General features: G+C 45.1%; 1 protein-coding gene across 2 annotated transcripts in view; it reads right to left on the bottom strand.

The window, feature by feature from the left end:
- Positions 1–24,800, bottom strand: part of Gfod1 (Gfo/Idh/MocA-like oxidoreductase domain containing 1) — a 101,784-nt gene that overhangs the window by 63,595 nt on the left and 13,389 nt on the right. Inside the window, exon 1 of one of the 2 annotated variants that reach the window (XM_070024543.1) lies at positions 2,274–2,332. The exons of the other annotated variant lie outside the window; for it this stretch is intronic. The gene's annotated coding sequence lies outside the window, so the exon portion shown is untranslated. Of the gene's footprint in view, positions 1–2,273; positions 2,333–24,800 lie in introns of those variants that run through there. 2 annotated transcript variants of the gene reach the window in all.

Raw genomic sequence — 24,800 nt, 5'->3', positions numbered from 1 at the left:
GCCACAGCCTCTGATCTAAAGGCTGTTACAGCATGGGAGGACTAGCCTTGTGAAAAAGGCATTCTGCAAGGAAGCCATGCACAGGTCGGGGTGAAGGAGAGACTGGATGGTGGCTGGGGGGGTCAAACCATCCTGCGTGCCTACCTACTAACCCTACAGTGCTCCCCTCAGGTACTGCTGGAGGACACATCAACAGGCAATGATTCAAACCCAAACCCAAAGGCCTAGAGCAAAGGACACAGGGTCCTAAGAAAGAGAGTGAAGGGATTCCTGAGGCTTGACGCATGTGGCCCTTATCCCCATTAGACTCTTCACTGCTACCTGCTAGGTGTCCAGAGTAGAGTCCCATCCCAACTCTACATATCAAAGATTGGCACTTACTCGCTCTGAATCATGGAACCTACCCTGCTATTACTTTTAGCCTACATGTTTAAGTAAGAGGATCACTGACTTCATTATCATTACAGTTTGAACTGGGGCAAAGGAACACAAGCTGAATGGTCCACACAACAGTTACTGTGTGCAGGGTTGGCCCCTGCCAAGCGCTTAGGAGAGGATGTGATCCAGGCCTTTCTCTCCTGAGCTTCTGCTACTGGACTGGTGATTTTTGCTATTCCTTGGCTTGTAGACACAAACCCAAGTCTCTGCCTCATTTTCATAGAGGGTGTTTTCTCCGAATGAATATCCAAACTCCCTCTTTGTATAAGAGTGTCAGTCATGTTGAAATAGGGTCTACCCTAGTGAATTTAACATGATGACCCCATTTCAAGTAAGATATAGTACCCTTGGTATCAGCAGGTGTCTGGCTCCACTGAGATCACCACTAGGGAAAACTGCACATGCTTAAGATGTGATGTTATGCAGTACTGTGGATACTTGACTCATTTTCCCCATAATGCCATTCACCTGCTGCTCTAGTAAGGCTGCCTTTTAGTAAATCTCAGACTTTCACTTTATTTCACAATATTAAGTGTTGGTAGATACTCAGCAGATCATGCAACAATTTAGACATAGCTGACAACAATGCAGGCCTGACCAAGCATTTCTGCACATCAACTGGGCTGTGTAACATGTGCATGGGAATTTTAAATTTTGGGTTCAGGAAGTTTTGTTGTTGTTGTTGTTGTTACTTATTTTTAACCACACTTAGTCAAAACTGCATTTAATAAAGCAGGCTTACTGTATTTTAAGGAACTGGGTTTGGGAATGCTGACACCATTTTTGTGGGGCCAGGGACTACAACAATCCATGCCAAAAGGGAGGTGAGAGAGCCAAGAGTTTCCAGACTGTGTTCTGTGGAGCACACACTTTTAAAAGTGCTCTTCAAAAAGAAGGCTCTGGCCCAGAACACCTAAAGAAAGCCCTGGCTCTACCATAGAGATGTGCTATTAGAGCCCAAGTTTTAGAAGTAGCTACTGAACGTCAGACACGGAGACTGAATGTACATAAGTCTTTGAAAATAAGAGCTGGGGGATGATGCGCATCATGTTTTCTGGGGCTCAGCGTGGAGTAAATGTCAGCACACGGTGGTAAGTGTGGTTGATGGGGCAGGCCCAGGACAGTGGGCCAGAGAAGAGCAGAGCAGCCTACTAAGCTACCCAGCCTTGGGAGAGCAAAGGAAGGAAGTGAAGGCGTTAGGGGTAGTGCGGGGAGGAGTTTGTGTGAGTGAGTGCCCACACACAGTCTTAATACATTGTTCTTTTTTAAAAAGGTCTTACTTCTTTGTCTTTAATGTTTAACTCTATTATCTTTAAGTCGTTGTACAAAGTACAATTCAACACATCATTTATGACTACACTGCATCTTGATCTACGTCACCCCTTCCATCATTCTTCCCCATCTCTCCCAACCCCACCCATCCCTTCAGTTTCCTAGTTGCCATTTTCACACATAGACATTGAATTGGATAGGTACATTCTCCCACCTCTCCTCTCTTCATTCATCCACCTGCCTTCCTCTTGACCCACTGCCTCAAAGATGTCTCACTGCTTTGCACTGGGAGCATTCAAAGTCCTTCCTAGGTGGCAATTTTGATCTACTCAATGGTCAGCCATAGCTACCCCATTGTGCTATAGAGCATAGGAAATTCTATCTCCCATCCAACTGCAGTGCTGACCCCATTAACCATGGTCTCCATCCCTCCTTTCCTCCACCCCAGCCTCTGCTAACCACTATAATACTCGGCACATTTATGGGATCCATGTCTTTTGTCTCTGCACGTAAATGGGATCAGGAAGAATGCGTGTTTCTGTGGCTGGCTTAATTTCACTTACCATCACATCCTCCAGTTCTGTGTTGCCACAAATGACAGACTTCATTCTTTTTCTGGTTGAATGAGTTCTAAAGGGTGTGACGGAGCACTCCTGGCAAGGCCACTGAGGGAAAGGTACCACAATGAAGAAGAAAAGGGGGAGAGGATGGAGCAACTACACTGACATTCATGTCACATCACAAGCCACGTGATGGAAGATGAGGCCATCAGGACAGGCAGTGAGCAAGCAATGAAGACACAGGGCACCCAGCAGAGCTTGAGCTTCACCCTGGGGGAGAAGAGGGGAGACACGGAAGTATTTACAGCAGCCCCCCCTCTTCCCCTGGCCTTATCCTCAGCTTGGTTTCTACAGTTTCACTTACTCATGGTTGATTGCAGTCCAAAAATATTACATGGAAAATTCCAGAAATAAACAAGTCCTAAGTTTTCAGTTGCAGCGACGTGACGAAATCTCGAACCATCCTGCTCCATCCCACCCAGGACATGAATCACCCTTTGTTCCACACATCCACGCTGTACTCACCAACCGCACCTGGTGGTCTTAGGGAAAGCGAGGACTCCTATTGGTCTTCACTAAATAGGAATATTGTGAGCCATGTGGATAAGGAAATGGAAGTTTCCAAATGCCATAGCAACCCTCGGCCTTCCTCACAAATGCCAAAAAGGGGCAGAAGATCTGCCTTCCTCCCTGCCCAGGACTCACAGCAGCTGCCTGGGATACTCATCATGTCACACTCCTCCATCCTCATCCGAGGGATGCGGAGAAATGCCCTCCAGCCACTTGTAGATCAATCAGTGTCACCTGGCTCTAAAATACCCTGGAATTTACAAACTCTCACCCAGCCTGAGAGGGGAGGCTTTGAGCAACCTGGTGGGTAAAGGACTTGGCTGTGTGACACACTCTGCTCTGAAAGCAGCTGACATCTGTCCCTGCCAACTTCTCCCTACAGCAGGGCTAATTTTAAATGCTGGAATATCAAGAGTGGTAGAGTCGCTTCTTCTGCCCTTGGAGAACCAAATACTCAAGTACCAGAGCAGTCCGAGGCCAAATACAAGCAGAAGACCTGGATGTCTAAAGAATCAAATACAGATGACCCTTGCATTATGTTTCAACAGCAACATCGTCAGTTGAAATATAGTAAGTCAAAAACATACTTACTGTTGCTTCCTAACATCCATCCTAGCTCAGTAACACAGCTTACTGTGGAGTACGTGTGCTGTTTTTCTCTTATAATCCCAGAGCTGACAGGGGACTCCTGCCACTGCCCAGCATCTCAAGAGAGGATAGGATAGCACATCGCTAGCCTGAGAAAAGATCCAACTTCAAAACTCCAAGTATACAGCCAGGTGTGGTAGTTCATGCCTGTATCCCAGCTACTTGGGAGATTGGGAGTGCTGTGATTTAAAGCCAGCCATGGCAAAACAAAACGCTGAAACAAGGACACAGGATGACCCACTGCAACAATGATACCCACGGGACACCATATTGGAAAAGAACTTTACAACTTAGGGGAGGGGAGAGAATGAGAGAGGTGGGAGAGGGAAGAGATGGGGGAAAACAACAAAGGACACTCATGTTAACTGTAACCCCTATGTACAAATCTTTTTTTTTAATTTAATTTTATTTGTGAACATACTGTACAGAGGGGTTACAATTACATGGGCAGGATAATGCGTACATTTCTTACCAAGCATTGCAGCCTCCTCCTTTGTTTACCCTTCACATCCCTTCCCAGCCTCCCCCCTCCCCCCCAATCCCAATCCTTCTCCTTCCCCCACTTACCCCCTCCCCCCCCCCGCCCCCCTCACCAACCTTGTAAAGCTCGTTTTGGACATGACAACTTGTACTTCTCATTGTTGCAACAGGTCCACCTGTATCCTTAAATATGTACAAATCTTTACAATAAAAATTTTTTTAAGTTAATGAGATCTTATCTTAACAAATAACCTGAGTGTAGTGGTATGCCTCTATAATCTCAGTTACAAAGGAGGCTTAAGTAGAATTGTGGTCTGAGACTGGCCCCAGACATAAAGCATAAGATCCTATCTAAAATATAATCGAAAGAAAAACATAGGAGGTATGGCTCAAGTGGTAGAATATTTGCCCAGAAAGTGCAAGTTGCCCTAATAGGCTCAAACTCCCATACGAATAAGAAAACAATTTTTTTTAAAACCCAGAAACCCTGTAGATATGGTTTCTACTGCTTTTGTGCCATAATAAAGTCAAAAAACTGTTCAGCTGGACCACCAAAAATTGGGCACTATGTGTACTGTGCTTTGGGTTCTTGTGGCCCATGAAGAATGTGATGGGTACTGGTAGATCAAGTCTGTAATCCTATCTACTCAGGAAGCTGAGATCTGAGGATCACGTTCAAAGCCAGCCTGGGCAGGAAAGCCCTTGAGATTCTTATCTCTCATGAACCACCAGAAAACCAGAAGTGAAGCTGTGGCTCAAAATAGTAGAGTGCTAGCCTTAAGCAAAAAGAGCCCAGAGACGGCATCTAGGTCCAGAGTTCAACCTACAACCAAAAAAAGAAAAGAGTATGATGGCCATATATGATAGTTCAATCTCTTCTCTGCTTACTTACAGACTCACAGTTGCCACTCAGGCTTCAAAACTTAGTCCTTCCCAGAACTCTAGGGCTAACTAAAGCATTCAGGGATTTCTAGACCAAGTTCACGGACACAGTGCAAGCATGCTTGAGGTCAAGCGCTCAGATGACCTTCCTCCTGTAGTAACTTTTCCTAACTTGTATAAGCAAGGACCTCCTTGACTGAACTGTGCAGCACACGGAACCACCGATCCATTGAAAATCCCCTTGCCATTCTCCTGAAGCAAGCAAGCAGTGACTCCCTGCCCACATTCCCCGCCCCCCCCCAGCACATTGTACTCTGCTCATTCTGAGATAACCCTTGCTTTTTCTTCCCAGGCCAGGCTGAAACACAATCGTCCTATTTGCACTTTCTATGATAGCTGGGATGACAGATACGTGAAACTATGCCCAGCTTTTTCAGTTAAGTAGGGTCTTATAAAATGGTTGCCAAGGCTTGTCTCAAGTTGCAGTCTTCCCAGTCTCTGCCTCTTGAATAGCTGGATCTACAGGCATGAGCCAGTGCACCCAACTGGGTGTTCTTCAACTAAACCCCCACCTACCAGGTGAGAGCACACCACCCCATGTGTCTTAGTCTATTTGGACTCCTGTCACAAAATGCTATAAACTAAGAGGGCTTACCAAGAATCAACAGGGAGGTTCAAGATCAGGGTGTGTGGTGTGGGCTGTGGCCTCAACACCACTGCCTTCTACAGAAAAGGCAGGGCAGCTCACAAGGACACTAATCTCATGCTTGAGAATAGGCCTCTCCCTAAACGTCATCACATTCATCACATGAATCCTGGAAAGACACACACACCCAGACCTTAGCATCCTGGATCCTAACCATGTCTCGCTGTGCCCATCCGCTTTCAGCCCACACTGACTGCCAGCTTCAGTCACTCGAAAACAAACATGCAATGTATGTTGTTAGGACTGCAGTATTAGACAGAAGGCGGCTGTGGGGATGCTCTAGTTGAAAGGCATCTAAAAAGACAGAGTTGAGCGACCAGGGTCTGACAGCTAGGAGTATAGACAGGAAGTCTGCCCTGAGCAGGTCCCCACCTCCACACCACAAAATGACTGAACACAGGGCCTTGAAGTCAAGTTGCCAGGCATCTAGGAGGGCCGATGATGGTACTCAAAAGCTGAGCAACCCCGGGCACACTGTTCTTTCATTCCTTGGAATTCATGTTCCTTGCCTATAATGTATCTGACTCTACAGTCCACTGCCTCTTTCCCCAAACCCCTGGGGCCTAACAAGCAGTTGCAATCTCCCAGATTTTAGAAAGGCCAGGTGGCATCACAGAGACGGAACCTGAGGTCTCATCCCCAGCGGCTTGCCGCAGGGAACTCTGTCGATGGTCACGTGATATGGGAAAGGAGAAAACAACAGCTGGCCTCATTATCAGTTCAACACAGGCTTTGTGAGCAACTGAGGGCGCACCAAACCTGCTACAAAAAGACTCCATTTTTCAGAGGTCTTTCCGTTGGGTTTTCAGTGTGCTCATCTCAAAGCTTGCACAAATCTTGCAGGTGTGGGACTTTGCAGAGTGCCTGCTCCCTGCTCTCCCCACGCCCCATTCTGTCTCTGTCTCTCACCAGGCTACATGGGCTCTTCCAACTCAGAGCTGGCACAGTGGTATGCGCAGAGCAAGGGGTGAATAAATGTTTATTAGAGGAACAAGTCTCACATTCAAAGTAGGTTTTTAAAAAAATTTATATTATTTTTTTCCAAGGTAGTTTTTTTTTGTTGTTCACTATTCACAACACAGTGGTTGCTCAAAGATTCCCTAGAGGCCAAAAGCATTTAGTCACTTGAAGATTTATAAATCTAAAAATTCAGGCAGTAATGTTCTTGCCTCTTTCAAGTCAGCCTTTTTAAAAAGAATTTTCAATAATGCTGTGTTATCATAACATTAAACAACAGGTGAACTCAGAAGGAGAGAGGCAATGACAGGAGCAAGTCAGATTTAATGACAGCTACGAGAATGAAGAATCATTAAGGAATGATGCATGTGGGCAGACACTCACATGCACACAGATATAAGACACATGTATGTACCTGCACACAGGCAAATACACACAAGTACATGCACATACACACATACATGCCCACACATGTGATCCGTCAACCATTTTCCTTTCTTTTTGTTGGTCATAGGGCTTAAACTAAGGGCCTGAGCCCTGTTCCTAAGCTCTTTTTGCTCAAGGCTATTGCTCTACCACTTTGAACCACAGCACCGCTTCCAGTTTTCTAGTCTCATGGGCTTTCCTGCCCTGGTTGACTTCAAACTTTGATCCTCAGATCTCAGCTTCCTGAGTAGCTAGGATTATAGACGTAAGCCACCAATGCACAGCTCCATCTTTCTTCTTCCATCTGCTCCCTTTCTGGTATACTGATGAAAGACACAGCAAGTCAGGGGCACCCCTTGTCCCTCCCAGGCCATCAGATCTGATAAGCTATGATCTTGGACTCACTCTGACCCTCAGTATAAATTGAATTGTTGGTGGGATGTTGATATCCTATCCCTCCTCCTCACCAAAACCTGTGACTGCCATTTTATTTGAAAATATGATTGGTGCAGATATTCAAATGAGGTCTTCAAGGTGGGCTAGGCCCTTACCCAATACCAAGTTCATTTTTTGTTGTTGTTGTTTTTTAAAAAAAAGGGTGGGGGGATTCAGAGATACATACATATGTGCACTGGGAAGACATAAATAAGCATGAAGGCAGGGATGAGGCATGGTATCCAAGGGCCAAGGAACACCACAGAGGATCAGCAAGCACAGGAGCCATGGATCATGGATGGGCAGATCTGAAACAGACTCCCTCTCCACCCTCAGAGGGAACCATCCCAACCAACACCTGCATGTCATAAGCCTCTGACCTCCCAAAGTAGAAGAGAATTCATTTCTGTTGTGTAAGCCAGTTGGTTTATGGCTTGTTATATCAGCTCCTCCAGTAATGAATATAAGCCCATCAGGGCTAAAAAATATTAAAAATAAAAAGCAGCTAGAACCAGCAACAGCAATAAATAAGCCCACAGAAAGCATGACAATAATTGCGCCCTTGTTAAGCTGACAAGACATAGGACATTAATGGGCTTTCACTCACTGGCGCACCCCCAAATCCTACTTCCTGGCCTTTAACAGTGATTGCTTCTTTTAAAACAAACCAAAAAGAAACCAAGATACAAAGAGAAGGCACTTTCAAGCCACACACCAGCACTGCACCTAGGCAAGGACGTACATGCGCACACGCCTCAGTTGCAGACACCTGCCACCTACTACAAGTCCATTAACGGTCATCCCTGCCCTCTCAGAGAGGACAGACAGATGGCAGCCAGAGCTAATGTCAATGCTTCCCAGTTCTATGGACAGCCAGGGAAACGAAGAGGTAGCCCCCACAAGGATATAAGAGCAGGAGTTGGGGTGAGGTATGTGTCTTCAGACCCCAGGACTTTAGCTTTACTCTCTAGCTTTCACTTAGAACAAAGCTCTGGTTACCCTGATATGAACAACAACAGCAAAATCCTCAAGCCAATGATAAATGTATTTAGGTGAGATGCTCTGCAGTCTGATGCTGGTTTTAGTCATCTGAGGCCCTGTGATCCAAATCTCTCTGCGGGTATGGCAGACATAACTGCCCAGCTCCTCTCATGTAAGTTTCTAGCAGAAGCACTGGCTTTCTAAATGCTTCGCAGTGAGCAGAAATACACGCTGAGAGGTGCGGGGTGGGTCGGGTTTCTGACCTGATCGGAACTGAGTGCTCCACTTAGGGTTAGCTCTCTCAGAAGTCCCTATCACTAAATCACCTTGGTAATTCCAGACGCTGGCCCTTCGAGGGTTTTGTTTCCTGAAAGGAGAGCCAGGCCCGGGCACACAGAAACCCTGAGAAGTGTGCTCAAGGAGAAACTACTAGGAATGGCAAAGCCACCTGTTGGTAATTTACAGAAACTAAGGGCACAACCATATGTGATTCTAAGAGGAAAAGCTAGGCAACTCACCACAGGTGGCCAGTTTGATGGGCTGGTCAAGACAAACATGAAGGGGTATCATTATGCCATTATAGCAAACTAGGGGTCCTGCTACTGCCCATCAGCAGGGCCCACCCAGGTCACATGACATCCTCTTTCAGCCTAAGCAGTCAATTCAGAAGAGAGGGGAAAATCTCAGCCAGATTAAGCCCAGACACCCACCCAAACAGACCTTTGATTGGGAAAAGCATAAAAGGTCAACATGGCTGTGTCTTGTCACCTGCCCGCACGTCTTTGTCTCATCACCCCCACACGGCTTCCCTGCTATCAGGAATCGGAGCTAATCGCCCAGAGCATCTTCACCTGAGCCCTGGGTCGCTCAGCGCATAGCAGCTGCCTAGTCCTCCCAAAGATACAGCCATACAGACTCAGTTTCTCCTACTCTTCTCACTCAGCACACTCTGACTCCAAGTTTGTGGGGAGGTTTCACCACCCACACATAAGCCGCAGTGCCAGTTGGGTGTCTTCGAATAATTCAATTCTGACACTCTCATCAGGTTTGAGGGTTCAGCCCCACCACTATCACACCACCCAATGCCAAACCCCATGCAATTTGACCTGTGCTTCTGACTGACCTGCTTGCTATACACCAGACCTATCAACAAACAAAACAACGTTGCTAATTCTCCCTCTCGAAGTAGTGTGATAGGCCTGTAATCCCAGCACTCGGGAAGGTAAAGCAGTAGAAACAAGAGTTCAAAGCCAGTTTGGACTACATAGTGAGACTCAACCTACGTTAAATCAACCAACAGATCAATAAACAATAAAAACTAGGGTTCCCTCAGCCTACCACTTCCTCCATAGGGTTTAATTTGTTTGGCTCACAGAAGTCACGGTAACATGTAAGTTTACTGTGAGTGTGGTGTGTGTGTGTGCGGTATGTGTGGTATGTGTAGTGGTGTGTGGTGTATGTGGTGTTTGTGGTATGTGTACGGTGTGTATGGTGTGTGTAAGGTGTGTATGGTGTGTATGGTGTGTGTGAGGTGTGTGGTGTATATCTGTGATATGTGTTGTATGTGGTGTGTGTTGTATGTGTGCTGTATGCTTTATATATAGTGTGTAGTGTGGTGTGGTGTGTGTCTGGTGTGTGTGGTATGTGTGGTGTGTATGTGGTACATGTGGTGTGTGTGGTGTATGGTGTATATGGTATCTGTGGTGTGTGTGGTAAGTGTGTGGTGTATGTATCTGTGGTGTATGTTATGGGTTCTGTGTGTACTGTGTGAATAGTATATATGTGGTGTGTGATGTAGTGTGTGTGTGTGTGTGTGTGTGTGTGTGTGTGTGTGTGTGTGTGTGTGTGTGTGTATGGTGTGGTGTTAAAAATGGAACTTAAGCCTTTGCACCTAGTTGGCTTTACTACTGAGCTACACCCTTAGCCCTCATTTATTGACTTCAGATTCAGAGAATCCCAGGGCACTACTGAGTAGGAAAAAAGTTCTTATGTATTTTCCAGGTAAGAATAAGAAACCCCAAAGTCACTTTGCCATTTCTGTGGAACGCTTTGAGCCACAGCCCTCTCCAGCTGGAGATCCCTACACAGAGAAGTTGAGGCTCTCAAGCCAGAGACTCAGGCTTCTGACACCTCTGCGCCTCTGGGTCCCCTAACCAACAAGGCACTGAATAGCCCACATGGGGAAAAGCAAAGATGGAGCTCTCCTCTTGTGCACAAAAGCCACATGGACAACCTTGCCTCTGGCCGCAGCTCTGCAGAGCAAAGCCCCAAGTGCCCAGCACAGAAGAGTGGCCAAGACAGCCATGGGCCCATAACCTTCCCTGTCATTCCCAGTCACATTCCCTCCTGCTGATCCTGACTCAGGCTTTGCCAGAAGCAAAGGGGAACCTGCCAGGAATTTGAGCAGTGACCTGGACTTTCTGGAAATTTCCAGAGTCTAAAATGGAGCAATGGCAGCTAGAAAGTTCTATGACATCCAAAAATATGCTCTACAGATAGATAGATAGATAGATAGATAGATAGATAGATAGATAGATAGATAGATAGATAGATAGATAAATAGCAGATACTTAATAAACATTGGAGGCAAGGATAAATTAACTTGAAACAAGCAAAGATACAAGCAAAGAAATTGGCTTCCCCAACCCCACAGGAGCACTTTCTTGTGAAGTGGTGCTCAGATTCACCTGCTGAGTGATGCTGGAATCCTAGCTACTCGGGAGGCTGAGATCTGAAGCTACAAGTCTGAGGCCAACACAAGCAGAAAAGTCTACAAGAGGGCTGGGAAGGTGGCTCAGAGGTAGAGCGCTTGCCTTGCATGCCTAAGGCCCTGGGTTCAATTCCTCAGCACCACATAAGCAAAAAGAAAAAAGCCAGAAGTGGCACTATGGCTCAAGTGGTAGAGCGCTAGCCTTGAGCTGAAGAGCTGAGGGACAGCGCCCAGGCCCAGAGTTCAGGCCCCACAACCGGACCAAAAAAAAAAAGTCTACAAGACTCTAGCTCCAAACACCCAGCAAAAAGCCAGGCTGGAGGGATGACTCAAATGGCAGAGGTCCAGCATAACATAGACAAGAAAGGGCAAGACCCCAAATTTCAATCCCAGTACCAGAAAAAAAAAGAAAGGGGGGTAGGGAGAAGAAGAGAGAGTAAGGGAGGAGAGCGGAGGAGGAGGGAGGAAACATTGACTTAGATAAAAAGTCACATGCCCAGGAAATAAATGATAGAGTTGGGACTAGAGGCTGGTCTGAATAAGCAGTGCCTCTCCTCCTAGGCCAAGAACATCATTCATTATTGATGGAGCTCAGGTATTTCCCGCTGAGTACTATCAGCAAGCTGTAACAAATTCCTGCAGCAAGATAAAATCCAGAAGAGGCCAGTCATCCTCAGTGTAGTTCTAAACTGGGCTCCATCACTGTTCTTTGAAAGTGGCTAGGGATCTGTTGTTGCAAGATGAATGAACATGGAGGTCTTGACTGGCTCAGTTCTTGATTATTTTCTTGGGCTGATTGAGTTTCAGTCTGTAGTTGAATCCAAGAAGTGTCTTCTCTCAAGGCAAGAGCAGAGGTATCCAATAGGACTGCAAGCACTCTATCTAGAGTCCTTGGGTCAAAATGGTTGCTTTGCTCCTTCTGATCAGCCTAGCCCATCCTGCAAATGTAGACCTTTCAACTCCATCCAAAGGATGCTTGAACTCACAACAATTAAAATCCAGACTTAACTCATTATACCCAGACCCTATGACCTTATTTCCATCATTCACATCTTCTAAGCCCCTCTGTGTTACACATCATCTTACAACTCATTTCTAAACGCCTTTGAACTGAATGCAATTAACACCACTTCCCAATGAACTCATCAGGTGACTCTGCATGAAGGAGCCACAGTGACCTCAACTTCAGTCTCGGCTTCTTTAGCTGTGTGACCTTTCACGCCTGACCTACTCTCTCAATTCCAGTTCTGCTACAAAATGGTACTAATGCCTTCATTAAAGGGTTATTGGAAGAACAAAAAATGAGATGATATGAAGATGCTCCCTGAGGATGATGTGATCATTGCCATCATTAAAGTCAGTCGAGTTGAGGGGCAGGAGAAGGGGGGGGGGTAATCTCATTTCCCCCTCAGGTAAAAGAAGAGGGAAATTAGAAAGCACTTCTGTTAGACTTCTTATAAGAAATGACGTTATAAGAGGTAACTTGAGGGGATCATTGGGATTGGGAGCGATGGGGAAGGATGGAAGGGATGACACTGATCAGGATGCATTGTACTCATAAGCTGACATGTTGAACTAGAAATCCCTTTGTACAACTACTTAAATTGAGAGAGTGAAAGAAAGAGCAAGAGAGAATTTTAAGGAAGTGATGATGTGGTTATAAGAAAAGCATGAAGGACAGTCATGATGAGCACATGATGAGATTAGACCAGTGCTATTTATCCATGGCAGGTAGACAGGAAGAAGAAAGGGATATGCAGGAAGGAACCAGAACTTATGTGCTATCTTGACATGATTTGAAATTTTTTTGGAGGGGGATCAGTCATGGGGCTTGAACTCTGGGCTTGGGCGCTGTCCCAGGGCTCTTCAGCTCAAGGCAAGCGCTCTACCGCTTGAGCCACAGCGCCACTTCCGGTGTTCTGGTGGTTTATTGGAGATAAGAGTCTCACAGACTTTCCTGCCCAGGCTGGCTTTGAACTGCAATCCTCAGATCTCAGCCTCTCGAGTAGCTAGGATGACAGGCGATTTGAATGTTCTTGTTCCACCTACAATTCATGCGCTGGGAACTCCATGTCCCATACAATAGTGTTGGGACATGGAGAGGTATTTGGGTCTTAAAGGCTTCGCCCCCATGAGTGTATTAATACCATAAAATGGCCTTGAGAGTAGAAGATCCACTCTCTTCTATTCTGCTGCCATGTGAGGACACAGCATTCATCCTGCAAGCCCTTCCTCCCCCCCTCATGTGAGGACAGACGGCCCTCACCACCCAGCAGATGCTAGAGCCTTGACCTTGGCCTTCTCATCCCTCCAGAACTGTGGGAAATAAGGTTCTACCTGTTAAAAATTCCCCAGGTCTGGCATTCTGTTACTGAAACACAAAATAGACTGAGACATAGCTTCATCCGTTGGCGTGGGTTAAAGTGTGATATCTATTTTTTTTTTAATCTCCCAACTGGACTCCTTACAAGCAGGAGCCAGGTTTTGAATCTATTTTTCATCCCATGGAGCAATGTTTTGCATATGGTGGGTCCTAGGTAAAGTACCATGGCTCTGGTGACACTCAAGAACAGCTCCCCGTGTCATTGAGCCAGAGCCGCTGGGGAGGAAGGAGGGCACTGGTTTCAGAAGAGATGGAACATACTTAGGTCCAGGCCCAGTCCTATACAGAGCCCCCATTCTGCATCATCTACCACAGCTGGGACTCATCCAGCATCGCCTTGTCACTGTGATCACACCCTCCTCCCACTAGCAAGCCTGGGCATCCACCAGCAGCAATTCACACCCTCTACCCACCCCCAGGAGCGTGGCACCACTGCCCATGTCTCCTCCAGCAGCCGTTTCCTGTCAGCAAGTTTTACAAGCCCTTCTCCTCCTTATCTGGTGTATCTTGGGGTCCACTCTCCCTCACCATAGTCTTCCCTCCTCTGACTTACGTCTGTCACCACCCCTCCTACTTGCCCCACACCAGGCTCAGAAGTTGAATTCTGACTCCCTCAGGTCCTGAGTCAAACTGGGCAAACCACTGTGAGGGCCCCCAAACTCTCCCTCTCTAGCTGAAGGCTGCCATCTGCTTAATAAACTGACAATAAGCAGACTACCAAGAGAAGAGTCAGCCAGTATTACTGTCACCTGTGGGGACACACAGTAACCCAACATAACTCAGAGATGCCCACCTTCCTTCACAGGAGAGAGGGAAATATAGGCCATGTTGAGGGGTAGTAAATGACTGCTGAAGGAACTGAATATGAATGAAGAATAAACAATAAAATATAAATGGCTACCTCCCCCGACCTACCCCACTCGCCATGGCTCATGCCTGTAATCCTAACTACTCAGGAGGCTGAGATCTGAGGATCAAAATTTGAAGCCAGCCTGGACAGGCAAATCCATAAGATTCTTTTCTCCCATTTACCAGCAAAAAGCCAGAAGTGGAGCTATGGCTCAAGTGGTAGAGCATCAGCCTCGAGTGGTAAAAGCTCAGGGACCGTGCCCGGGCCCTGAGTTCAAGCTCCAGTACAGCACTGTCTATATGAATTACTCTCTTTGGAAACTGAATGGGTACAAAGAGCAAACAATGGCTTACAACAAAGACTGTCTAGTGTGCTGGCCTTCTGTTTTCCTATCCTATATTGAGAGTCTGTTATGAGACAAGATTCTCACCATAAAACCTAGGTTAGCCTCAAACTCAACAACCCACTGCCTCAACCTCCTGCCCTATATGAATTTACAATAGCATTTCTAGAAGAACTTCTTTCTATCTGGGAGAAACTGAGACAAAGTCAGAGACACTTTTTACTCTGAGACTTGTTTCATGAGCACAGCATGTCAAAATGATACTCTTTGGAGATAACATTTTTTGATCTCCAATAATGCCTAGCCTCTGGGTTTCTCCATCTTTAAATGAAGTCTATGGGCTGGGCACCAATGGCTCACGCCTGTAATCCTAGCTACTCAGGAGGCTGAGATCTGAGGGTCGAGGTTCGAAGCCAGCCTGGGCAGGCAAGTCTATGAGCTGCTTATCTCCAATAAACCATTAGAAAACCGGAAGTGGCGCTGTGGCTCAAGCAGTAGAGCACTCGCCTTGAGCTGAAGAGCGTAGGGACTGCGCCCTAGCCCAGAGTTCAAACCCCACAACCGACCAAAAAAAAAAAAAAAAAATGAAGACTATGAGCTCCTGAGACTGGGAGGGTAAGAATGAAGGAAGATGCCTGGCACACAGTGGACATTCCACAGTTAACATGAGTTTGTATTTGTGGGGATGGGTGGTGATTAGAGCTGAGACATATCACACTTCTAATGCTATTGTTATACCAGTTTTTTTTAAAAAAAACTCCTCATTTTATGAACACCCAGAGAACAGGAAGCATAGACAATCCTTGCTCCTAGCATCGGGGACTCCTACATGTCGTCCAGATTGGTGATCTTTGTGCCCAACTGCTGAGTGTCAATGAAGTAGAATTCTTCCCTAGAATTTCTTCCCTGTGTTCTAATGTCTCCCATCAGAACCCAAATGACTTGTCAGACATCTCATTCTCTTCAGTGGCTGGTGGGCATCACACCACTGCTAGCATGGCCTCAGTGAGGTCAATGGTAAAGGCTGGGAAAAGAACCCAGTCTCTGAACAGTCCATACCCAAATGATATGCTCTGCCAAACCATCCCTGTGTTTAAGGCTGGCTGTCATTACTGCAAGTTGTTTGAAGGTGAGAATGGAATCCTCCCTTCCTTATCCTTCCCTAGGTTCCTTACGTGAAATAGTGATTCTTTTTCAGTCCCAACTGCTGGGATTTAAACACAGTCCACCCATCACAGCTCAAACTGAACCATACTAGCTTTACAAACAACAGACACACAAACAAACCAAACCAGCCTGATAACCTGTGCACCCAATTCCTACCATCATCTTCCTTCAGGCTGTTCCACCCTGTCTGCCAGAGAGGTTTGGTCTCCTTGGAGGAGAGAGCGAGCAACCTGTGCCAGCAAAACATCTCTACCATCTCCTGTTCAGGTTGCACACATACCCCAGGGCGCTGCAAACCAGCTCAGACAAGCTGCTAAGATTTCAAACCCCCAGCTCACACAGGTGAGCAAATATACAATTGGGGGGAAGCAGTACAACTGGGGGAAGAAGAAAAAGGTTTCCTAAGGAGTGTTTAAGAATGCAAAGTTGGCCAGGTACTTGTGCATCATGCCTGTAACCCTACTACTCAAGGGCTGAGATGTAAGGACTGCAGTTTGAAGCCAGCTCAGGCAGGAAAGACTGCGAAACTCTTATCTCCAATTAACTACCAAAAACCAGAAGTAAAGTTGTGGTTCCAAGTGGTAAACCAGATAGCCTTGAACAAAAAAAGCTCAGGAGCAGTGCCCAGGCGCTGAGTTCAAGCCCCATGACAAAAAAAAAAAAAAAAAAAAAAAAAAAGCAGCTTTCTCTCTCTGTTCATTTCTAGCTCTCTCTCTCTCTCCCTTTTCTAGCTCTTTCCTCTCTCTTTCCTCTCTTTCCCAGCTCTCTCTCTTTCCCAGCCACGTGGAGTGCCAACCTTGCCTGGTTCCAGCAGGTCTACTGAATAAACCTACCCCTTACCTGAATACCACGTGCGTGCTGGTGCTGTTCTTACTCGGCTACCTCTTTTTAAAACCTAACATAAAGGTCTTCAAAAACCAAAAAAAATAGCAAAGCTGCCAACCTGGTGGCTCATGGGTATAACCCTAGCTATTCAGGAGGCTGAGAGCTGCGGAAGTTCAAAGCCATCAGGGACAGGAAAGTCTGTGAGATTCTTTTTTTTTTTTTTTTTTTTTTTGCCAGTCGTGGGGCCTGAACTCTAGGCCTGGGCGCTGTCCCTCAGCTCTTCAGCTCAAGGCTAGTGTTCTACCACTTGAGCCACAGCGCCACTTCCAGCTTTTTTTCTGCTTATGTGGTGCTAAGGAATCGAACCCAGAGCCTCATGCATGCAAGGCAAGCACTGTACCACTGAGCCACCTTCCCAGCCCCTCTGTGAGATTCTTATATCCAATCAACCACCAAAAAGCCAGAAGCAGAGCTGTGGCTCAAGCAGTAGAGCAACATGGAAATCTTAAGTGAGTGAAAAAGCTAAAGAACAGAACACAGGCCAAGTTCAAACCCTACTACCAGCATATATAAGAGAGAGGTGGGAGAGAAAGAGGAGAGAGGAGAGGGGGGGAGAGAGAAGAGAAAGATGGAAAGGCACGTTATCTGGAACTCCCCTCAAGGCAAGTATCCATTATCCCTATGAGCCTTCAGCCAGTCTTTACAGATCTGTCCAAATAAGAAATGAGGTGCTGGCAATGCCTGTACAGAGCTCTGCTTATAGATGGGGGGTGGGAGAAGCTGTTGTCATGTAGCTAATTGTTGGGGCATAAGCCAGGCAGGAGCCAAAAATTAGTTAAAATGAAATAAAATTGTGATTCAGCCCCTAATCTCTGCTGACAGCAGATGGGAACATTTTCATGGGCTCAGAGACACCCACAGCAGGGCTAGGCCCATAAGTGCATTGAAGCCCTCCTATCCCAGGTGCTGATTTACCGGTCTCCCTCCATTAAGCATGGTGAGATCCACTCAGCACATCATGGCCACTGAGCTCCCTTCTCTTTAATGAAACAGAGAAGACAGAAAATGCCATAGGTCCTCACATGTCACAGAAACAGGGTAAGCGCCGGTCCTAAAGCCTGCTTGCTTTTGACATCTCTAGGTTATCTAGTTCCCTATTTTTCCAGGCAGGTGGTTGGGTATCTACTGGGTCATAGAGTAAGCTGTGCTTCTTGCTGGGAGTCAGAGTCAGAAAAAGTCAGGCCCTGCCCAGTTCATGTGCACAGGTGCCAGACATTTGGGAGATTTTTTTTGGTTTTTTCCAGGCACTACCCTACACCACGCATGGGTTCTTCTGGGAGATGATTTTCTATTCACTTGCAATCTATTTCCTCTGGGCCCAACGCCAAGCAACTGGGATGGGTGGTTCCAAGTACTATCTATCTGGGTTCCCCAGGCCCACCAGGACAGACAGGAGGTGAACAGACACATCCACAGCTGGCCCAAACATGGGTTTCTGTTCTTACAGCAGAAGGGTGGGACATGCAGAACATGTGCAAGGCCCCAGGTTCAATGCCCAGCCCACCCCTACCCTACACCTACACACACACACACACACACACACACACACACACACACACACACACACACACACACACACACACACACACACACACACACACACACACACACACACACACACACACACAGAGGCACCCATGCATCATTCTTGTTTCCTTGGCTACAAGGTCTCACCTCGCCAGCTGTCTTTCCCTTGCCAGCTATCCATCTGCCCCCGCTCACTGTGACGGTTATTTCTATGTCTCTGCTTGATCAGGACACAGTAGTGAGGTGTTTAATCAAACAAATTTTTTTCCTAAATGCTTCAGCAAAAGTACTAAGATTATATCTTAGCTATGGTAAATAATGCTGCAATAAACATAGTCGTGCTGGTAGCTTTAGTATGGTCTTGTTTGTAAACATTTGGGTAAATGCCCAAAAGTGGGATTGCTGGGTCATAGGGAAGCTCTATGTGGAGTCATTTGAGGAACCTCCATACTGCTTTCCAAAGTGGTTGAACAAGTTTATACTCCCACCAACAATGCAGTAGGGTTCCCTTCTGTCCACATCCCCTCCAGCATCTGTTGTTATTAGAGTTCTTGATTATAGCCATTCTAACTGGGGTGAGGTGTTATCTCAGTGTTGCTTTGATTTGCATTTCTTTTATGGCTAGGGAAGTTGAGCATTTCTGCATGTGTCTGTTGGCCATCCTTCTTTCCTCTTCAGAGAAGTTTCTCTTTAAGTCTTTAGCCCACTTATTTATCGGGCAGTTGTTTCTTTGAGGATTTGTTGTTGGGGGATTTAATATTTTGAGTTCTAACTATATTTTAGATATGAGACCCTTGTCGGTTGTATGGCTAGTGAAGATCTCCCAATCCGTGGGCTTTCTACTGATCTTTAGTAGATGAATGGATCAAGAAAATGTGGCATATATACACAATGGAATTCTAAGCCTCCATCAGAAAGAATGACATTGCCCCATTTGTTAGGAAATGGAAAGACTTGGAAAAAATTATATTAAGTGAAGTAAGCCAGGCCCAAAGAAACGTAAGTCCCATGGTTTCCCTAATTTGCAATAACTAGTGTATGTCTGAGCCAAGCGGAAAAGGTCAGCTAAGTTGATGTTAAGCAAAATGAACCCCAAGATAAGGACTCAAATGTTTTTTTTCTTTCTTGCTATTGTGTCTAATATATTCATAAGATATTTCTTTGTTGCTTTGTATGTCCTTCCCCCACAGTAAAACCCATGTTTTCACTGTATTTGATATAATTTGCGGAAGGGAAGGGAAAAAAATTGTTTAAATAGGGATACAGGTGGACCCATTGCAACAATGAGATGTACAAGACGTTATGTTGAAAATGAACTTTACAACTTTGGCACTGGGGGGAAGGGAAGATGGGAAGGGATGGGAAGGGGAAACAAAGAAGGAGGCAACAATGCTTGGTAAGAAATGCACTCATTACCTTGCTCATGTAATTGTAACCCCTCTGTATGGTATTTTCACAATAAAAAAAAAGTACTAAGATTAATATTCATGGGGATGGCAGGGGAAAAACTAGGAGAGAGCAAGGGAAGGGGTGGTGACATTGTCCAAAAAGAAATGTACTCTTTACCTGACTTAACTATAACCCCTCTGTACATCACCTTTATAATATAAAAAAATTAAGATTAATATTTTTAAAAATGAATAACATTTGTCTGAAGTAAATTAAAATTAGAGCCTAATATTCCAGATTGGCAAAATTAAAAGACACATAATTTAATTTCCAAAATGATGTTGTCTTTTAACAGCAATCAAAGCTCAAACTTCCATTAAGACTTTTGGGCTCCCTTGTATCTCTGTTTTTAAAGTAGTTCTGTGTAGGACTGGAGTCCATCTGCTTTGCTCACCTAAACTTCTTTCCTCTAGATTTGGTAAAGGATGATTATGAGGAGCAGTGTTAATTCACATGTCATGAATGAAAAAGAGATGATCCCAATAGCTACAGGTGAAATGAAAGTGCTTTTCAAAATCTAGGGTTAAATCCACTGTAATGTCCCATTCAAGTCCTTCTTAAAAGGAAATTTAAAGGTACCCAGGGTACCCTTACTTTAAAGGGCAAGGAATAAATAATTTTAGATTGATAGCAAGTGCCGCTTAAGTTTGAAATAATGAAGAAAAATAGTTTTCTCAACTATGTGAAATCTGTCTTCTCAAATGTAATCTTGGGAATCTGGCCAAGAATACTTTTTTTCTCAGTACAGCGATGCTTCACAGCATATTCCATGACTTTAACAGGACAGAGAAGCTGGGTGCTGGTGGCTCATAGCTGTAATCCTAGCTACACAGGAGGCTGAGATCTGAGGATCAAGGTTCAAAGCCAGTCCAAACAGGAAAGTCCATGAGACTCTTATCTCCAATTAACCACCAGAAAATTGGAAGTGGCACTATGGCTCAAGTGGTAGAGTGTTAGCTGAAGAGCTGAAGAGCTGAGGGACAGCGCCCAGGTCCAGAGTTCAAGCCCTACAACAACAACAACAACAACAACAACAACAACAACAAAAAGACAGAGACAAGGCAGGCACAGGTGACTCACACCTATAATCCTAGCTACTCCGGAGGCTGAGATCTAAGGATCAGACTCGAAGCCAACCAAGGCAGGACTCTTACCTCTAATCAATCAAGGCAGACTCTTAACTCTAATCAATCAGATTATGTCTTATATCTCATATCTAATCAATCAGCCAGAGTTGGCACTATGGCTCAAATAGCCAAGCACTAGCCTTGAGCAAAAGAAGCTCATGGAAAAGTGCCCAGGCCCAGAGTTCAAGCCCCAGAGAAGGAAAAACAAGAGACATGAATGAAATCTTGTGTGAAATATTACAGTCTACCACCTCAAAAAATAAACATTGTATATGGAGTTCAGAACTTGGAAATTCAAGGATTGACTGAAGTTTTATTTTGAAAAGAATGCTGCCACTTAATGTGGTTTTTCTTCCTTATATTTATATTAAAAGAAAAGCTAGTAACCTCTATTTTAATTTTTTAAAAGGTTAATATTCAAATTAATAAGACTGAATGAAGTCTATACCATAGAAGTGAACCACATCCAATCAGTTAAAGACCTTAGTTAAAAAAAAAAAAAAAAAAAAAAAGACTAATTGCCCCTGAAGAAGAGGAATTCAGCCAGCAGACTGGCTATGAACTTGAACTACAACATCAACTCTTCCCCCAGGGTCTCTAGCTGTTCACTCACAAGCTTACTCACTTGTTTTCTCTCACACACATATATACATATATATGTCACACATATATACATACATATGTATATATGTGTATACATACACATGCATACCTACATATACACACACAGGAATATATACATATATACATATATATTCTTTCTCACCATATATAGCATATGTTATATGATATCATATTATATATACCTATATCATGTATTATATATTATATTATATTAATATTATATTATATATCTATATATTATATATTACTATAGCTATATATTACATAAATATATATATATATATATATATATATATGAGAGAGGGAAAGAGAGAGATCCCTGTGTTCTGTTTCTCTAGAGAAACACAGTTTTCTTAACTGATAACCCTCCTCAAGGCTCACCTCCTTCATGCAGCCACCCTGAGTTCATCTGTCAGAAATAACTGTTCTTTCTTCGGTGCTCATTCCTGTAATAAGTTGTGTGTGCCACTTACTTTTTCTGTAAGATGCTAGGGCTCAAACCCAGGGCCTTCCACAGATAGGCAAGAACTGCATCCCTGTACCAGAAGCCCAGCCCCTTGTGCCACATGTATTGGTTAGTTGATTCCCTGAAGCTTAGATTCTAAGCCTGTTCCTCTGTGCTTGGGCCATGCAGTGCCAGAATGCCCGGGAAAGCTTTCTAGACATGTGGAGTGAAGGCCGACCCCCCCACCCCTGAGACCTACAGACCCACATTCTTCATGTGAACAAAACATCTGGGTGCTCTGCATGGATGGCACTGATGGGGTTGGCCTGGGCATCTGAATATTTGGAGCCTCCTCAGGTGTTCCTGACAGCAGGCAACTGTGAGGGCCATTTTAAATAGAACCTTCATTTGTGAGGTTTTTTGTTGTAGTGCTGGGGTTTTGAACTCAGGACTGCAAAAGCACCTTACCATTTGAGCCGCATGCCAAGTCTTTGTCCTTTTTGTAGTTTGTTTTTCACATAGGGTCTTGTACTTTTTTCCCCCAGGCCAGCCTTCAACCTTGATCTTTCTCCTATCTGCACCTGCTTGGGAACTTGATTACAGGTATGCACCACCATGTCTGGATGGCTATGAACTCTTCACTTATAAGAGGAACCCAGGACAGCCAACTTGAAAGTCCTGTATGAGGTAAGACAGTGAGTTAAGTGTGAAAATCAGTATCCTTCCTACCTATGTTTCCTCTCTTCCTAAAAAAGGTTTTAAGGAGAAAAAAAAAAACAGATTCAGGTTACTATCATCAAATTTTAAATGAAACCTGGGTCACCCAACACCTAGCCAAGGTGGGACATTGTTATCATACCAAGTGTCACCTTACTGCTTGGAGAAAAGACCAACAGAAGCCGGGTGCCGGTGGCTCACACCTGTAATCCTAGCTACTCAGGAGGCTGAGATCTGAGGATCGGTTCAAAGTCAGCCCGGACAGGAAAGTCTTATCTTCAATTAACCGCCAGAAAACTGGAAGTGGCACTGTGGCTCAAGTGATAGAGCACTCACCTTGAGCTGAAGAGCTTAGGGACAAAAAACAACAACAACAGGATACTCTATAAATAAAAATGACTACTCCGTTAAGCTTGGCTTCTCATTTATAAGGACTGCCAAACACTGAAACCTAGTGTAGAGCTGGTGCTGGGAAAGGTTGTACCACCCCTGGAACAGGATGACCCAAAAGCATCCCCTTGTGGATGCGGCCAGGCCTCCATTCGCTCCTTTATTTTCTGCTGATCCTGTGGTTTGAGTTACATAACTTCTTTGGAAGGGACAAGCAGATATTATGCCTTCTCTGGGTGGCCATATGGCTCAGATTTTTTTTTTGTTGTTTTTTTTTAATCTGAGTAGGTAGCAGGAAGAAAAGATGAGACAAGTAAACAGGTTTCCTTTTCCTTCCAAGACCCCCTTCTGGATTTGCTTTTTACTGGCTCAGCGAAGCCAACTAATTCCTGTCAAGGTTATAATTGTTAAGGACAGGCTTTCTGCCCACGGCCACTATTAGCCCGTGGAGGAGGAGCGATTACATGCCCAAGGAGCCCGGCTGCAGCAGGCGTGCCCACGTGCAAAGTGGCTCAATTATTCAAGCTTGACATGGGTATTATTTTCCTCTCACCTCCCTCTCTGTGGCCTCCTACACACCATCCACAGCACAAAGTCTCACTGGAGCTGGTTGCTTAAGAAGCTGATCAGCACTGGACTGCTATTCTTTCTTTAGTTCAGTGGAGCACAACTAGCTAATGGGGCGCCTGCAGAAGTTAACCCTAATCACCCACCTGGCTGATGGACTAGTGCCCAGAAATTATACAAAACCCCAGTAAATGTCTGGTTTGATATTTGGTAGAAAACAGCTACCCATACAGATCCTAGGCAGTGTCATTTAAGGAATTTAAACATCACCAAGGGCATAGCACATTGGGGCAGGTATTTAGGTACCCATCTATACACCCTTACTTAAGCATTCATATGAAATAGAAACACGCACGTGTGCACACATGTGCATATATGCACATACACACAAACATATTCTACTGACAAGCAGCTTTCCCACACCTCCTCAGCCAAGTTACTTTGCCCCTGGGGAATTCATCTCCACCCTGGCAGATAAAAGGATGATAGCCACCTAATAGACAGCAGAATTGTGTTTGTATAACTGATTAGGATGGGGTGAAAAAAACCAGCAAAGCAGCAGCCACGCTAATCAACTATCTGACAGCCAAGACAATAAAACAGCAGTTAAAAATAGTCCAGGGCTAGGAGGGTAGCTCAGTGGTAGAGTGCTTGCCTTGCATGCATGAGGCTCTGGGTTCGATTCCTCAGCACCACATAAGCAAAAAGAAAAAAGCCAGAAGTGGCACTGTGGCTCAAGTGGTAGAGTGCTAACCTTGAGCTGAAGAGCTGAGGGACAGCACCCAGGCCCAGAGTTCAGGCCCCATGACCAGACCCCCCCCCCACCCAAAAAAAAAAATTGACTCTGGTGGAGGAAAAAAAAAGTTGCTAGCAAGGGAAGGCATTTGCCCAAGGTCATGCAGCTAATGTACTGTGGTACTGGGATGTGAATAGCCTGTCTAGGTTTCCAGGTCAGTCCTTTCTTGGCAACTCTTCTCAACTGCTAATCATTTATACTAAGGTAAGTCTGATTCAAAAGAAACTTTCCTGCAAAGAAAGAGGGAAATAAACCTTGGAAATGTGGTTGGAACTGTCAAAGCCATCAAGAGTTTCGTTTCCCATCACCTGGAGTCAAGTTTCGGCGGCAGAGGAAAAGATGAGCTGTTTCCAGCAGTGTTTGAACTTAAGCCATAAAAATTAAGATTAAGATTATAAATAAATTTCCCTATAGCCAGGTGCCTATGACTTCTCTGTATATATGGGTCATGTCCATTTATTCACC

The sequence above is a fragment of the Dipodomys merriami genome, unplaced genomic scaffold (assembly GCF_024711535.1).
Source record: "Dipodomys merriami isolate MVZ:Mamm:240054 unplaced genomic scaffold, mDipMer1.0.p SCAF_16, whole genome shotgun sequence".
In the NCBI taxonomy this organism is placed as follows: Eukaryota; Metazoa; Chordata; class Mammalia; order Rodentia; family Heteromyidae; genus Dipodomys; species Dipodomys merriami.
Note: the sequence above shows the minus strand (reverse complement) of the source record. Positions and strands in the feature narration are given on the sequence as shown.